General features: G+C 34.8%; 1 protein-coding gene across 1 annotated transcript in view; it reads right to left on the bottom strand.

The window, feature by feature from the left end:
• LOC149421351 (guanylate cyclase 32E) overlaps positions 1-18399 on the bottom strand; it is a 209923-nt gene that overhangs the window by 143103 nt on the left and 48421 nt on the right. The window lies entirely within an intron of this gene.

Raw genomic sequence — 18399 nt, 5'->3', positions numbered from 1 at the left:
CTGAAATTAAAAACAAATCTTGGCACTCTTTTAAAAAAGCCGCACGAATCCGGACCCTCGCGCTTCTTAGTTAATATTGTAGTATTTTCCAAAATAAATCCACGTGGACATTGTCTATAAGTGGTATTTATCTCAGTTGAATTTCATTAGATATATTGAATAAGGTAAATGTGTTTGTCCGACAAACAAGTCGGGAAATGTAAAGTATGTTTCCCGGTCATATCTCACGATGCAACCTGCTGTTGGGGAAATGTAGCAATCTTGTTTGGGTTTGATCCCATAACAGAAGTTGGGTCCCTTTGTTTCCCGACCCTTCCGACCCGGCCGTCTACTCTAGCAGCAAGATTGCATTTCCTGGCCATCGGGTCCGCAGTCCGCACAGCAAATAAGTTACATTTATCTCGAGACATTAACCGCGAAGATGAATACCGAATCCTATTTGTACCGAGCCCCTTGTTTTGCGTCTAGATAGATATGCGTAAGTTGTCACACACCCACACATATACACATATAAACCCTCCTATTTCGGTTTCAGTGGTAAACTTAATAAATGTTAGTTATTGAAAATACATTATATTACGAATTTTCTATTAAAATTGCTCACTCGGTCGATGAGCCCATCTATTTTAGATAAATAACAATTATTAATTGTCAATTTTCGTGTAAAATTATTATTTCCATATAAATATACCGACAGTTATATCAACATTGAACAAATTAAAATTCACATTGAACGTGTACGTGCATAAATTATGAAGAAATTCTATCATGGAGATATTTATTTAAAGTAGGGGAAGATGGGAAACAGCGTTCATAAGTATATAGGTAAGTACCTACTCGTACAGTAGAATTTATGTATTTATCATAGACATATGAATATTAGTAGACCTGCCCTAAGTGATTAAAAGCGTATTATCCCCACTCCCCATACCGGTTCCATTGGAGCCGGCTGTGCTCGCGTATGGCCTCAAGTGAAATTTGAAAACGTGACGTCATCATTCTTGTGCGAACTATGGTCGAGGCATCATCGATTCATCACGAAATAACACTGCAAAATGTTGACTTGTGATATGAAAACTTGTAAAAATAGATGTGAAAAAGAGAATAAACCCAATTGTCGTATTACATTCCATAAGTAAGCATTATTTTACTTTATTTTAAGCTTATTCACACCGTATTATATGGATCAGTTTTAGAAACATATACTATCACATCACAATGTAGCGATTCTCAAGTGTGCTCATCGTTGTTTACTGGGGTAAGTAATTTATGAAACATTTGTAAAAGTGTCTTAACTAAATACTCTGAAACTAACTACGACTCTGAAAATAGATGCTGCCCTTTGCCGAATTTGGACTTCGCAAATTAGTTCATAACGTGGCGAGTAATTTGCGCTCCCATGTAAAAATGTCTATTCATTCAAAAGCAGATTTTACTTTCAAGAACTAAATGGTGATATTATAATGCGAGATGCCTATTTACTGTCAGATTGATTTATTGACGAATCACAGTCAGCCTTACCCCCTTCGTTCTTCAACAGTTGATTTTACCCCTCGCCATTATCTTCTCGTCTATTAATTCCTATATCTGTGGTATTTATAAAAAAAAACATATAAATATGTAAACAGAATTACGGAGGGTCACAAATGTTTACTTGAATGAGCTAAATGATTGGAGTACAGATTCTGTATAAGTTTATAGACTAATCTTTCAGAATAGCAATCTTTAAGGACACAAATGAAAGAATATCTTTGTTTTAAACCACTTTATTAAATTTATATACGTCGACCGGTTTCGGTTGAACTCAACCTTCATCAGGACAGTACAAATATAAACTTTTTTTCAATCTTTTAGGGTTGGGGTAAATTCTCTCCCGAAATAGTTAAGAAATAGACTAATTTAAAGTTCAACCACGTGAGTGCCTACCTATAACATATGAACAACACTAGAATATTATTTGTACTTACTATTTGCAACCAACAAGGTTTGCAGTTGTATTTGGAAATGCCTCTAATCAACAGACGTGTAGTCAATAATGAATGGTTTCAAGGTACGAACACAGGTGGTTTGTAAAATGGATAGAATGCTCGCCAGTCTCGCCCGACCGATACCATTTTTGCTACAGGCATTATATATTAAGTTTTATTTTTGCGAAAAATAATTGGCATTTAGCCACCAAATAATCAATACAAATGCATACGTTATATGTATACACCAAATAATAATCAATTGGATATCTTGCCTATTTATATCATTCGGAAAATCGAGAAACGTTATTAAATATTATGAACCTTTCAGATCGCACAATCTATGGGTCACTCACTTGCGACAGTATTTGTATTGATCGGTAAATAATTCTACAAAAGATGTTGACAATCTCACACTTTATCTGCGATATCAATTTTCTTGAACGTGGGGGAAGCGTGCATCAAAAAATGATACAAAAATACACAAATACTAGTCAATGTTCGTAATGGGTGACGGAGAGGGATGTGGGATGAATGAGAGAGGGTGTCCTGTCCACTGCCCTTATGTAGGCAGTTGTGGGAGTCCGTACATTTGCCCGGGATTTAAAGGAAATGAAGTGGGTTGATGCTTCCGTCGCTCTTCTTACTGTTACTAGCTGCGCGTGTCTCACTTGTCGCGCGACCTTATTCTCAATAATCTTACATACCATTAATAATTTTTTTTTTTCAAAGGTCAGAATAATCTTGAATAATCAATAGAAACTGTAAATGCCGCAGCAGCTGAAAATTGTTTTTCGACATTTACATTTGTCTCCCTTATCTACTGATCCGTTGGCGACCAGTTATAATACAACGGAAGAAAACAAACGAATGGGTTACATTTACAACCTGAAAACGATTTAATTAAGTATATTTTTAGTTTATTTTAATTAACTTTTTAGTATAAATAACAAAATTACCTCCTATCGCCTTAAATATTAAAATTCATTCAAGAAAATGCGCCACTAAAATATTAACATGCCAAAATAATGATTGTCTATGCATAGCAAATAAAAAAGAAATAAAATATTTGGGTGTAATAATAGATAATAACCTTAAGTGGAAGACTCAAATAACCAATATTATAAATCGATTAAGAAAACTCATATACATATTTATTAATTTAAGAAATATACTTAACTTAAAAATTCTTAAAAATATATACTACGCACTAGCCCATTCAATAATACAATACGGTATCGTTGCGTGGGGAGGAGCTTACAAAACCTCAATTTTGCCACTGGAAATTACCCAAAGACTAATAATAAAAATTATTACTAGGAAACCATCAGATTATTCAACCTCTCAACTTTTTCAAGACTTTCAAGTCCCACCTCTAAAAAATACATATATAAAAAATACGCTGCTTCAAATACACAAAGATTCTAAGAAGTCACACCACGCCATGGTACGCGTAGAGAGCAATAGACATAAGAGTCCACTATTTTCCAAAAATGAACTAATGATGCAGTTTTACTCTAGCGGCTCTTTAGCACACTAATCAAATATCAATGAGTTCAAAACGGCCGTAAAATCCTACGAAAAGTGGATTTCAAAATCGCAATGAGTTCCAAACAACGATAAATCCACGTAGCAGTATGTTCCAAAAGCCGATAAGTCCACCGCTCGTGTAGGCAGCCAATGAGCGAGAAAGATTTCGTCCAGGCAGCCAATGGGGGGGAAGCATTTTTCAAATTCTAACATGGCCGCTGAAGCAGTTGTTTTGTAAAAGTGTCTGCCTTTTTATACGTTTTTACAGTTAAATAATGTCTGATCTTACCACAAATGTTGTTCAAGTGGCGGGTAATACATCTAGAAAGCGAGTCATCATCAAGGAATCATGGAAAAAACACGTGGATAGCCGTAATAAGTCCTTAAAAATCTCCTATTTTGAGTGGAATCATTCATTGAGAGTCGGTCATTACTGGGTGATCCCAAAACTTCGCTCAGTTGTTTTTAATAATTTAGTTTGTATTTATTGTTTTCAAGTTTAATTTTTATTACAGTTTTTTATTATTATTTCTAATAATAAGTAAGGTACACAATAATATTAACAAATTTACAAAAGTTTTTATTTTATTTGTTTATTTCTTGTAATAAGTAAGGTACATAATATTATTGGCAAATTAACCAAAGTTTTTTTAATAAAAATAATACACTTGTTTTGTTTAAAACCACGAGTTTTTATTAAGAATTAATAATTGAAAATCCTCGATTTTTGTGTAAAAAGTATCTGTTTTTGAATTTATCGAGATGAATACAAAAAAATATTATCATCATAAAATTGCTACATTTCTTTAATAATATATATTGTTCTATAATTTAGTTTATTCGCACAATAGCTTTTGAATTTATTGTGATAAATACAGAAAAATTGTAATCACAAAATATTTGCATTTCCTTTTTTATAATATTGTTGTGTTTTGTTCTATAATTTAGTTGATTGGCACAATAGTTTTTGAATATTTTGTGATAAATACAGAAAAATCGTAATCATAAAATATCTGCATTTACTTTTTTATAATAATATTATGTTTCGTTCTATAAATTGGTTTTGTTTAATTCTTAAATATTGCAATAATTGTTTACTTTTGTTTAGAGTACAAAAAATATTTTGTTTATTTTTTTAGGAAAACAATAAAAAAATTATTTTTAGGTTTTCTTTTTGTAAACACATATTATCCATCGTATTTTTTTGTAAAAAACTTATGAAAAAAAAAATCGAAAAAAAAAATTACATTTGTATTTTATTTTATTTTTCTTCTATTCACTTTTCTTAACTAACTTTTGTTAAAAAAAAATAATTATTAAATATTTTCGTTTCCTTTAAATCAAATTTTTTGCTGGCCCTATACTTGTCATTCACATGTCAACGGTGTTGAGAAACAAACACCGATAAGTCACAGGCTGTGAGTTCCTATATACGATTAATTTAACAGTTACTTTCAAATGCCGATAAGTCCATCATTATTTACGTAATTACTCCTAAACTATTAAGAAATTCATGGTTTTATCTTATTATTTACATCCGTAGTTTGACAACAAAGCCCACTTAATAAATAATTCTCTAGTTATTATTTAAAAAACCTTGTAATTAAAATATATCAATTTGCCAACATTTCACGAAAGTGGACTTATCGTAGATAGGAACTATACGACTAAATTATTATTATTTAACACAGTGGGTCGCTTAAGGGCGCGCAGGAGCGCCGAGAAATTTTAACGATAGGTATTTGTAAAAATTATTTCTATTTCGTTCATCTCAGCGGGGACAGCAAAAGCGCTATCGGTGTATTGGTGAACCCCAATGCGTGTGTGTGCCTGCTGTTGACTCATCATCTCAGTCACATCGCAACTTGTGCGTAGGTATATACATGTGACTGCCTGCTCCGAGCTCATCTTCTGCACACGCACAAGTTAATGAGACTTGTGCGTGCGTGTATACAGGTTGCTGCCTGCTGCAACAGATAAGTCAATACGCGTCGCGACTTGAGCGTGCGTATTCCTATATAATAGATATCTTCTGCGCTCATAGTTCATTCATCTTGTTACTATTAGTAAAGTAAGATGCACGCTGTTTTGGTTTAGTAATATCGGGAGATTCATACCATCTTTTTTTATAAAACGGCAGCATAGGCGCAGTAGGTCCTTTTTTAATTAAACATATAAATATCGCTAAAAATGTTGTTGTTTTTTGGCTCTCCCTGAATAACGTAAATTCATCAGTTTTGACTGTATGCATAAAGTGCATTAGTGCAAGTCGGTACATTTGTTAACATATCTAGTAACCTATAATAAATATTATTCTACGTCTTAGGCTGCGTATACACACGCCAGCCGAACAACGGATTATGGGAAAGGAACGAAGCAAAAGCAAAATGCCCGAAACGCTGCGCCGCTTGCGGTTGCTTCGTACCTTTACCATAATTTGTGGTTCGGCTCGCGTCTCTGTCCGCAAAGAGTGGCGTGCACTGATTTTTCAGTGGGCTAGAATCCTAAGATTGAAAATACGACATTAATTGTTGTGTATAAAGCTTCGGGCTTTCAGACACAGATGGAAGTGCTCTTAGTTTTAGCCTCCGACGACAGAGGGCGTCTCAGCTTTAGGTTAGGTTTGATTGGAATCCCACTGGGAGACCGAATCTAGCTTGTTCCGATAAAGGTTGACCAACGCGGTTATATTGTACACGCGATATTCTAAATAAACCAGTTAATAACAAGTAACCTATTTATTACTGAAAGAGGTATCTTCCATCCAAGGAGTGTTGGGAGTCTGTGGCAAGAAGTTCACGGCTGTATATCCTGAAGGAGAGAACATCACAGCTGGCGCAGTCGAAGGATAACTAGAGAATTTTTTTTTGTTGTCACACGGCAGCAGAATTTTGTCAACCAGGAACGTGAGGGCTAAGTCACGGGGTGACTTCCAATTGTGTTTTCCTTCGTGGAGAAGGGAGACAAGATTGGTTATCCAGGGCCGTGGAGGCCTAGAATCGACGATTTCTGTTCTAGGAATTAAGAGGCAATTTACCAGAGGACCATTTTAACAAAGGAAAATAATCCATTGCCAAGGCGAGCGGTGGAGCTAATTTGGAACAATAAAACATTGCCAGGACGTGCGGTGTTTGCAGCATTTATCTATTGCCAAGGCGAGCGGTGGATAATAACAACTTTTGAAGGAATTTCTGAAAGACTGGCGGCGGAAAGAAGAGTTCCTGAGTTAAGTAGTTGTTTTTTTTTGTTGGAGGTTATTGTTCCGGGTTTTGTTTTTTTTTTCTTGTGTGTTTTTATTGTGGTCTGTGCTTCGTGTAGATATGGAATTGGGAAGAATTCCGAGTTTTAATCATCTCGAGGGAGATTGGTTCGTGTTTAAGCTTCGTCTAGAACAGTTTTTCGTTATAAATGATGAGATTAACGCGGATAAAAAAAGGGCGTTTCTGTTAAATCTTTTGGAGCCGGATACACTCTCTTTGTTGATAAATTTGTGTTTTCCACTTAGTGTTACGGACGTATCGTTTGAAAAATTATGGGCACTTCTTGAAAAACATTGCAATAAAAAGCGTTCAGTATTCAAAGAACGCGAAGTATTTTTTTTCAGCAAGACAAGAGGCGGGCGAATCCATTAAAGATTTTGGGGTTAGATTACGATCTTTGTCAACTTATTGTGAATTTGAAGCTAGGTTGGAGAAAAATTTAGTAGATATGTTTGCCATTGGATTATTACCGGGTCGCATTAAAGACAAGATTTACTTAAAAGGGCTGAAATTGTCACTTAGTGAACTAGAGGAAATAGCTAATAGTATGTCAGTTTTAGACGTTCCAAATAATTCAGTTAAATCAGAGGTTAACATCATCAGTAAGAATACTAGCAATAGGCATTTTTCTAAGGGCAATAAACAAAAGTTTGCCGCGAGTTCATCTGTAAACAAACCGACGTATACAGTACCATCGGGTGCGAAAACCCAGTGCCGAATTTGCAAGAAAACGGGTCATTGTACTAATTCATGCAAATTTCGCAATGCGAGATGCTACAAATGCAATGAAGTAGGTCATCTGCAAAAATATTGTGTGAATAATAACTTTTCAAATAGTGTAAATCCAATTGTTGAGGATTTTTGTTGTAATAATCATGTGATAGCTTCAATAAAACCGTTCACAGCAGACATTATAATTAACGACAAGCATTTAAGAGCGATGGTCGATTCGGGATCTTCGTTAAGTGTAATGCAGGAAGAAATCTTTAAGCGTCATTTTGGTTCATTAAAATTATTGGCGGATAACCGTATCATTACTGGGTACGCAGGGAATCCTTTGAAAGTTATTGGCAAAGTTATTTTTGACGTGAAGTTCAAAAATAAAAACAATGATGTTACATTTATAATTGTTGCGGGAGGTTCAGATCTAATTGTAGGTAGAGATTTCATGGATATTTTTGGGTTAGAAATCGCTTCAGTACAAAATACAATTAATTCGGTGGACCCTGAAGAGGAATATAAGGATAATTTTATTCGTGAATTTCCGGATGTTTTTACTGAAAATCTGGGTAAATTTAATAAATTTAAGGTGTCTTTTAAGGTTAATAAAGATGCGAGTCCAATTTTTTTTAATGCTAGGCCGGTTCCCTTTTCAATGAAAGAAAAAATTGAGGCGGAATTAAAGTCTATGGTAAAAGACGGGATAATATCACCGGTCACGAGTAGCAATTTTGCATCACCGATAGTACCTGTCGTAAAAAAGAACGGTAACATTAAGGTTTGCGCTGACTTCAAAAGAAGTCTTAATCTGATTACAAATTTGGAAAAATATCCATTACCCAAGATAGAAGAGGTTATTCATAAGATAAGTTCAGGTAAATTATTTGCGAAACTGGATCTAAAACAAGCATACTGTCAGTTAGAATTGGAGGAACATTGTAAAAGATTTACATGCATTAATACGCATTTGGGATTATTCCAGTTTAATAGGCTGGTCTTCGGTTTTAAATCGGCACCGGCAATTTTCACGAGAACTATAGCGAGTTGTTTGCAAGGATTAAAAGGCGTGGCTTTTTATTTAGATGACATTATAATTTCAGGGATCAATGAGCGAGATCTTGAGAATAATATTCGCGCGGTGTGTAATCGCTTAAGAGAATGTGGTTTATGCGTCAATACGGAGAAATGTGAATTTTTTGTTAAAACAATTGATTTTTTAGGATACGTAATTTCGGAAAAGGGTATTCAACCTCAAAGTGACAAATTAGAAGCTATTAAAAAAGCACCGTATCCAGCAGATGTTCAACAATTAAAAAATTTATTAGGATTTTTCAATTTTTATAGGAATTTCATTCCGAATATGTCTTCAATCTGCGAACCGTTACATAATCTCTTAAAGAAAAATACGAGGTTTGAGTTCGATCAAAGGTGTTCAGACGCTGTGGACAAGATTAAATGCCTAATGAGTAGTAATAGGATACTAACTAATTACTTTCCTAATTTACCTATTAAGCTATATACTGATGCAAGTAGCTCGGGGCTCGGAGCTTCCTTGTTCCATAGTTTCGCGGATGGATCGTTGAGACCAAATGAATTTGCGTCTAGAAGTTTAACAAGTGCGGAAAAAAAATACAACATCCTTGATTCGGAAGCTTTGGCTATTGTTTTTGGGTTAAACAAGTTTTTTCGCTATTTATATGGAAGAGAATTTACATTATGTGTAGACAATATGCCACTAATGAGGATTTTAGGAGAAAATAAACACATACCGGTATTAGCAGCTAATCGGTTGCAACGTTATGGGATCATCTTGGCAGGGTTCTCATACAAAATTGAGTACGTCAAATCAGCTAATAATCATGCGGATTATTTATCGCGTTTGCCGTTGGAAAACTCAGAGGAAAAATCGGAAGACGATCTAGGTTCCGATTTCATAGGCTATATAGAAAAGTGTGAACACTTAGATGTAAAGCGTATAGTCGCAGCGACAGGCTCAGACCCAGAAATTCAAGGAATTTTAGGGCATCTTCGTAGAGGGTGGCCCAAGTGGGTAAATCGCGACAGTTTTTTATGGAAATTCTGGATTAAAAGGAATGAATTATCTATTGAAAATGATTGTTTGTTTTGGCAACATAGAATTATAATTCCAAGTTCGCTTCAGAGTATAGTTTTAGATTTGTTACACAGATCGCATTTGGGCATTGTAAAAATGAAGGGATTAGCCAAAGGTTATTTTTGGTGGCCGTCAATGAACAAGGACTTAGAGAAAATCGTTCAAAGTTGCAAAGATTGTGCAGCAGTTAGGCCGTTACCACCTAAGAGTCATTTATCAGTCTGGCCTAATTCAGGATCAGCATGGAAGAGGCTGCATCTGGATTATTGTGGGCCAATTTCGGGGAAAATGTTTTTAGTAATTTGCGACGCTTTCTCAAAATGGGTAGATTGCGTGGAAATACCGAAAACAGACTCAAGTCATACGATTAATGAGTTGAAGAGAATTTTTTCAAATTTTGGGTACCCGGACTGTATTGTAACTGATAATGGAACCGTTTTTACTAGTCAGGAGTTCAAAGATTTCTTAGAGTATAATAATATTGAGTTTTTAACAATGCCAGTGCGTCATCCCCAAAGCAATGGGCAGGCTGAAAACTCGGTAAAAACAGTGAAGAATTTTTTAAAGAAAATTCTTGTTAATAACGTACTTAAGTCAAATTATAAAGATAGATTATATGAATTTTTAAGTGATTATAGGAATATTCCACATTCCACAACTGGAATTGAACCCTCAGTGCTAATGTTTGGTAGGAGATTAAAATCAACCTTTAGTAGCCTTTTACCTAAAAGTTTTGAAGAAAACGTAGCAACCTCGACAGAGAATTTAGCGAATGCGAATATTAATAAAGGTCAGGTAAATCAGTTTAGGAATTTTGGTGGGGTTGTTTGTAGAAGTTTTCAGATAGGTCAGAAGTGTTTAGCGAGAGACTTCAGACAAGTGAATAAATGTTCTTGGGCAAAAGGAATTGTTGAAAAAAGACTTGGGAAAAAACTGTATATTATTAAAATTGTGGGGACACAGATGTCATGGAAAAAGCATATTGATCAACTGAGAGGATGTCCGCAGCACAGGGAGGAAGAGGCAGAGAGTGAACCTTTCGCGTCTGATATGACGAAATACTGGTCAGATGAGGTTGACACGTCACTCCTTTTGAGAGATTTTAACCGGTGTTCTCTTGATTTCAGGTCTCCAGGGAGAAAAAGAAGCCCACCACAAAATGAACCAGCACCATGGGCGGGACGACTTCGTCCCAGACGTCTTTGAAACGACCTCCAGGGAAAGAATCAGCCACTTATAGAGTCAACATCTTTTTGTCAGTGCTTAATGAATTATTTAATTTTGTGTGTAATGATATATTTTCAAATATTTAGTTCTTGATTTTAATAATATTGATTTTAGTGACATCTGTTTGCGATTGTATAGATTCGTGATTTTAAAAATAATACTGTAACAATAAAATATCGTAGACAGGTTTCTAGTTTAGCAGGGGGAAGATGTTGTGTATAAAGCTTCGGGCTTTCAGACACAGATGGCAGTGCTCTTAGTTTTAGCCTCTGGCGACAGAGGGCGTCTCAGCTTTAGGTTAGGTTTGATTGGAATCCCACTGGGAGACCGAATCTAGCTAGTTCCGATAAAGGTTGACCAACGCGGTTATATTGTACACGCGATATTCTAAATAAACCAGTTAATAACAAGTAACCTATTTATTACTGAAAGAGGTATCTTCCATCCAAAGAGCGTTGGGAGTCTGTGGCAAGAAGTCCACGGCTGTATATCCCGAAGGAGAGAACATCACAGATGTTGTCGTAGCTGAAAATTATTTTTTTTCCGAAATTTCAATTTTCAAATTCTGTGCACGCCACTATTCGCAAATATATAGGTAGCATAATATATGTGTATTTAGAAATTGAGTTACATAAAATCGACTACTATATTACCTACTTTCAACTTAAAATTTTTTTTCTTACAGATAAATAATGGGTAAAAGAAATGGAAACAAAGCGCGTTTGTTTTTATCTACTAGACGAAAAAAACCGATTATTAGTATCAAACGACAGATTCATGTTGCACCACGTTCGACATCTAGGTAAGTCGAAATATCGCTTTCCTGTTACTCTTACTACTGAACCTTCCTAAGGTTACCTTTACGTACGTAAAGTTTTTTTTCCCGTAAGTTGCTCACATAAGAGAGTTATGGCAAAATTACCAATGGGTATCGTTTACATTGATAATTTTGCCATAACTCTCTTACGTGAGCGACTTACGAGAAAAACCTAAAGATTTATGCTATGAGAGCCGTGTATTATGTAGCATATATAACGGGAAAATGGGATGGACAAATTTAAATAAATAAATCATTTGCATTTACAGGGATATGGATGTCATCGATACTACTTTTGGAAAATTAACTACATCTTCACTAATGCATGAAACTTCCATGTATGAATCATTTGCTCCAAATATAGACGAAAACGCAAGTTCATCATCATCAACAACGCTTGATGATTTGGTGATAGAACTAGACCATATTGATGAAACCCATAATTTCGAAGGTCGCAGAATTGTGGATATAAAATATTTGTTTTCGGAGACATCAAATATAAAGCACGAACACACCAACTGCACATTTTCCGATTTAAAATTTGTGAAGGAACGACGAAATGGTCTTCTAAGCCAGTATGTTTTCGAGTGCAAAATGTGCAAGAAAATAGAATACGTACACTCCGAAGACCCGAAACGGAAAATGTCTATAAATACTGCTGTCGTCGAAGGAGTGATGTGTACAGGAAATGGGTATTCACAATGGAATGAAATTTGTGGGGTTTTAAATATGCCAAATATGGATTGTAAGACTTACACGAACATAGAACAATGTTTAGCGCCAACAATTGAAGAATGTGCCTTAGAAGAAATGATCGCAGCTGGTGAAGAAGAAAAAAGGCTAGCCATTTTAAACGGTGACGTAGACGAGGGTGGCTATCCTTTGGTAACGGTGGTTGCAGATGGCTCCTGGGCAAAGAGGTCGTACAAAAGTGGATTTAGTTCCTCATCTGGCGCAGGGTGCATAGTTGGACTACGAACTAAAAAGGTTTTATTTCTGGGAGTGCGAAACTCATACTGCTGCATATGTGCTAGAGCTACTAAACTACACATAGTTGCTTCTGAGCACAGGTGCTTCATAAACTGGCGTGACAGTGCTAATGCCATGGAAGCCCACATTATAGCAGAAGGGTTCTCGAGAATCATGGAAATGCATGGATTGAAATTTAACAAACTAGTTGGTGATGGCGACTCCAGCATCATGAAAAAAATAATGCAACAAATGCCATATGGTCCTAACCTTATAGTACAAAAAATAGAGTGCAAAAATCACTTACTCCGCAATTTTTGTGACAAAATGAAAGCACTTAGAAAAAAAACCAACAACGCTAAAGGATTTGTACCAGTTCATATAAGGAAAAAAGGTTGAAGCAAACGTTTTACGCATGAGAAGAGCTGTAGTTGGAGCAGTAAATTACAGGAAAGAGCAAGAAAACACAGTACAAAGTGATAAAATAAAAAATTTGAAAATGGACATAAAAAATACCGCAAATCATGTGTTTGGTGATCATAAAAATTGTGCATCGTACTATTGCAAGCCGGAGAAGTATACTGATGATCCAAATTTAGTAAGCGATCTTCGAGATTGTGGAATATGGACTGATATCCAACAATTCTTATTGTCTCTAATAGCAAATGCAGAAAGTCTTATTATTGACGTGACAAATAACACTGTGGAGCAATTCAACAACGTTATCGCCAAATTTATAGGTGGAAAAAGGGTAAATTTTACTACAAGAGGATCTTACCAAGCAAGATTTTTTGGAGCAGTAGCTTCGTGGAATAGTGAATTGGCAACCCATTCAAGAATACAAAAGAAAATCCAAGGCCACAGTCCCGGCAAATACACGAAGCACTTTATAGAGAGAAAACGACGTTCGAAGGAGAATACACAAATGTGTCGAAAAAAAAACTAAAGTATAATGAAAATACGACAGAAAAAATAAAAAAGTTACAGGGCCCGATGAAAATTATGGTCAATTGGAATTAGAACCAGATATGCCACCTGAAATATTTGAAACGAAAAAAGAGGAATTTCTCAAAGAATTATCTTCAACGAATAAGGAAGAGCTCGAACGGAATACGGTAGGCCAAAGCAATTGTGGGCAATTGAAAGACGTAAGCGGATAACGGCGTCTAACTTTGGAAAAATATATAAGCTTCGGCAAAAAACTTCAGTTACGGGAGTATTAAACTCTTTACTGTACTCACAATTCAAGGAACTATGGCCACAAATTATGGAAAAGAAAATGAAAGCCTAGCAATAGAGCAATTTTCAAAAAAAAACAAGTTTGCAGGTATCCGCTTGTGGGCTATTTATCGATAAAACCAAAAACTTTTTAGCGGCAAGTCCGGATGGCCTTATCGGTGAGGATTCTATAATTGAAATTAAATGCCCTTATAGTATAGCAAATATGTCACCAGAAGAGGGAATTGCACAAAAGATAATTGATTACTGTAAATTGGAAGACCATTCTTTAACATTAAAACGGAATCATAATTACTTCTACCAAGTACAAGGCCAGTTACATATTACTCGTCGTAATTATTGTTATTTTGTTGTGTGGAGTCCAAAAGGTTTGCTGTATGAAAAAATTGAGAGGGACGATGAAATCTGGCAAAAAATCGTTCCACTGTTAGAAAATTTCTACCACCAATGCCTTTTACCAGAAATAATTGACGGTCGCATACCAAGAAATTTACCGGCGAGGGAAAGGTCTGGACCATAAATTGTTTTAATTTCATTGTGTAGATGTTAAACAGTAATTTTTTTTACAATAAAGCGTTTAAAAACAAAAAATATTAGATCATTGAAGAAGATTGAAAATGTCAAGTGATGTAGGAGGTATTCCAAAAGTGCATTTTTCTGTAATAATATAACGTATTAAAAAAGTTAAATAAGAACTAAAATAGTTATGTGTATGTACCTAATATGTAGCACAATAAACAATATGGTGCCTCTTATACATAGATTATAGATAAGATGAAATGAGTCAATTGGTATCAAAACTGGTCAACTCCACTTTAGGTGAATTTTCAGGAAACACCAAAACAAGTGCTGGATTTGACTATTTTTCATACCACAGCCGCTTTTTAAACCGGTTTCTCTTACAAAATATGCGGATATGACTGCTTTTGAAAAATAAGAACTGTTCTTTTGTTAATAATGAACACAGTTCAATACTTAGTTTATTTTTTTTAAATTTTGGATCTGACCAGTTTTGATACCAAACAACTCAAATATGGAACAAGAATAAAAATGGGTAGGTACATAATAGGAAGTAATATAAGAGTAACGGTACAATTTGACATTTTTTTAGTCATCGAACCAATGTTCTTTGACAGACAGACTTTGGCACAACCAGGGTTAAACAGTTTCACCAAATGAATCCGGTCCACCAGATGAAAGAAACCGTGTTAAATTCAGCTTATATTGCAATATTGAGTAACTAAATGTATCAAGAAAAAAAAAAAAAAACGGTTCCATGAAAACTCATCACATTGAATATTCAACACACATTAAAAAAGTTATATAAAGTCATTAAAAACGATAAAAAAAAGATTGAAACCTAACCTAACCTACTTAACTTAGTTAAAAAAAGTTTTATTTTCATCACTTTCCATGACTTTATATAACTTTTTAAAGATGTGATGAATTATCATTTTGATGATTTATACGGTCACCAAAAAAAAACAACAACTCCAGCCCTCTTTTGATGTTTGGGCCAACGCGAGGAAGTTAAACTAACATTGTTATATATTATTATTTTCTGTTGTTAATTATAGTTACTACCTAATTTATAAACAAATGTACAGTATGGACACTAAACATGTTTTCTTAGTTAAAGTTACGAATTTCATAAATTTATGAATTTATCAAATCGAATTTCAGAAATTGCCTTGATAAAGATTTTACCCGATCATCTCTAATTAAAAGGCCGATTGGTAAATTTATTAAAACAAAAACTAAATAATGGAATTGTTCAAAACAAAGATTTCATGCAGTTATTAATAAAATATATTTATTATTGTGGTAATTATTCTGGATCGCTGTAATATAATTTTTTTAAATAAAACCTTTTGATTCACCCTAATTACTATAAATGAAAATAATTTGAATTTGTTTTGTTTTTTAATTTTAGCGTTGTAATTTTTAATGATGTAAAATGAACATTTGCTTTCGTGAAATGGGATGACAGCCATTTAAAATAATCTGTTGATTACATTTTCTTATGTTGGTATTTCTGATACTACACGAGTGGCTAGAAGAGACGTTATTACCATTTACTGTGTACAAATTGGGTAGGTACTATTTTGGCAAACTGTGGAAATTAAATAAAGGTATATAGGCATGATTTTTTTTTTAAAGGTTACGTTATTGTAGGTTAGGATAGTATAGGTTAACTTATTATGGGCTAGGTTAGGTTCGTGTAGGTTAGGTTAGTATAGGTTAGGTTAGTGTAGGTTAGGATAGGTTAGTACAGGTTAGCTTAGTATAGGTTAGGATAGGTTAATATAGGTTAGGTTAGTACAGGTTAGCTTAGTATAGGTTAGGTTAGTAAAGGTAAGGTTAGGTTTTTTACACACAAAATGATTAAAAAGTTGTTAAAGAAAACTTGTTTAAGTACCTTAGTTTAATTTTCTTTTTTCAAGAGTTTCGCTAAAATAGTGCCTACCTATTGCATTAATTAAATGGTAATATCCCAGATAGAAATTATTATGAATTGTTATCATCCCACACAGCAAAAGCGATTCAATTTACGTAATTAAAAATTAGAAGATATTTGCCTTTTAAAGTTATTAAGGTGAATCAAAAGGTTTCATGAAAAATTAGTACTAAGCATCGCCAGCGATCACCAAGATTTACTATTATTTTTTTGAACATTCATTTTTAAAACTATTAATGAACAAAAAAAAAAGATTATTTTAATTTCATTTTCGTATAGTTTATCAGGTTTATCTGACAAACAATATTTTTGACAGAATTGGGCACATCCTTTGACACTTTGACGTTCGCTCTCCCTGCGCTAGGCTTTGCCAAACACCTCGACACCTTCCTTCCTTGTACACTGACTCTGTAACTGACAGTGACACTGACAGGCGCGGCTCCCCGGTTCTGCGCTCTCCGCTTTCAGGTCGTAGGTCGCAGGTCGCAGGTCGCAGCGTCAGCAACAACTATCCCCTGTGAGCATATTCCAAGTAGGGGAAATCGAGGGAGTATTATAGCCCATTACATATGACCCTTCCGCCCTCCGCCCTCCGCCCTCCGCCTCTGGGAGATGAGCGAGGCGATAGTGACAGTGATAGGGACCAGGGAAGGAGCAAGAGACAGGAGGGGGAGGGGACTTTACGCTCATCTGATCATTTTACTGCATTAGATACCATCTTGCGTTTATATGTCAAATCAATACCATTGTATTTGAAGAGATGTACCTTTGCATGTTGTGCAAACGGAGCCAAAAAAATAAATGTAGGTATTCAGCTATTTTTTCAAATTTATAATAAATAAGGACGGGTTGATTCGGAGAATTTGAACAATTCTTCAAATTTCAAAGTTAATTTTCAAGTTCTGTTATTATTTCAGTTTTTTGCAAGTAACTGGCCTAAAATGATATAATAACAGAACTTGAATAGAACTTTCACAAAACCGAAAATCATCGTTGAGATTTGATGAATTAGTCTTGCTAAGTTATTATTATGCGGAACAGCTGTTTCGCCCCAAATAAAAAGAAATGAGGTATATAAAAAAATATTTTTACGGATATTTAAATCTCAACATTCAAAATGTAAAAAAAAATGTTCAAACCAAACACAAAAACAGGTAAGCCAAAACATGGATTTAAAATTTTGATTTATCAACGTCAAAAGATATTCCTCTATTATAGATGGGAAGCGGTCCAACGCATTACTTACTCAAGTCGTATACATCATTTTTGTGTTTAATTCGTAGAACTCAATTTAATTTTTTTTACATAAAACTAAAAATAAGTCGTCTAAACGTGGTATAGCCACAGTTTGAAAATAGCCTTGAAAGCCGAAACAGCGCAACAACAATGAAACCAAAATACTTGCAGAACTTGATAATAATGTTACTAATTTGATATTTATTCAAATTAAAAAAGCGGTTGAAAAAAGCCTTCAAGGGGGCGTCACTTTAAATAAACAGCCTAACATAAGAAACTAAATAGTTTATTTTTAAAATATGTACAAATAACGTTAGTTCTACAAACTAGATTTGATTCACGATCTTTCTCGTCAAAATAAATCAATTGATGAAGTATTCGGCGTAATACAGATATTATTTTATCGAAAATATAATATTTTTTGTATTTCCATTGAACATATTATTATCTTTATGATATCTTTTTGCGTTAATTTCTACTTTCCACACGGGAAGATTACAACCGTTTTGGAGCCTTATAAATCGTGGCTTCGGGTATCATTACGCTGTAAACTCGAGTAGCTGCGTAAATCTCTTCCTCGGGGGTTCAATTAAAATAAAAGTGGCTCATTTGGCAACATGCTAAGTGCAATTAATTGAGTGCTCAGCCGGATGCAATGAGGTAAAGCTTCAAGTTGAAGCCGAAGCCGAAGCCAAAGCTCGGGAGCGACTTGCAAAGCCAAATTGCCGAACATTTCTCACGACTGCCTGAGTTATGTCTGGGCGGGGCCGCTACATATTCCCAAAATCAAGACCACTCTGTTTATATTGCCATTTATTAAGTGTCACAACTTCATCAGGCACCGACCGAGGGGGCGGTGGGGC

The sequence above is a fragment of the Hesperophylax consimilis genome, chromosome 8 (genome assembly GCF_061612785.1).
Source record: "Hesperophylax consimilis isolate HC1 chromosome 8, BYU_Hcon_1.0, whole genome shotgun sequence".
In the NCBI taxonomy this organism is placed as follows: domain Eukaryota; kingdom Metazoa; phylum Arthropoda; class Insecta; order Trichoptera; family Limnephilidae; genus Hesperophylax; species Hesperophylax consimilis.
The sequence above is the reverse complement of the archived record's forward strand: the minus strand, read 5'-3'. Positions and strand labels throughout refer to the sequence as shown.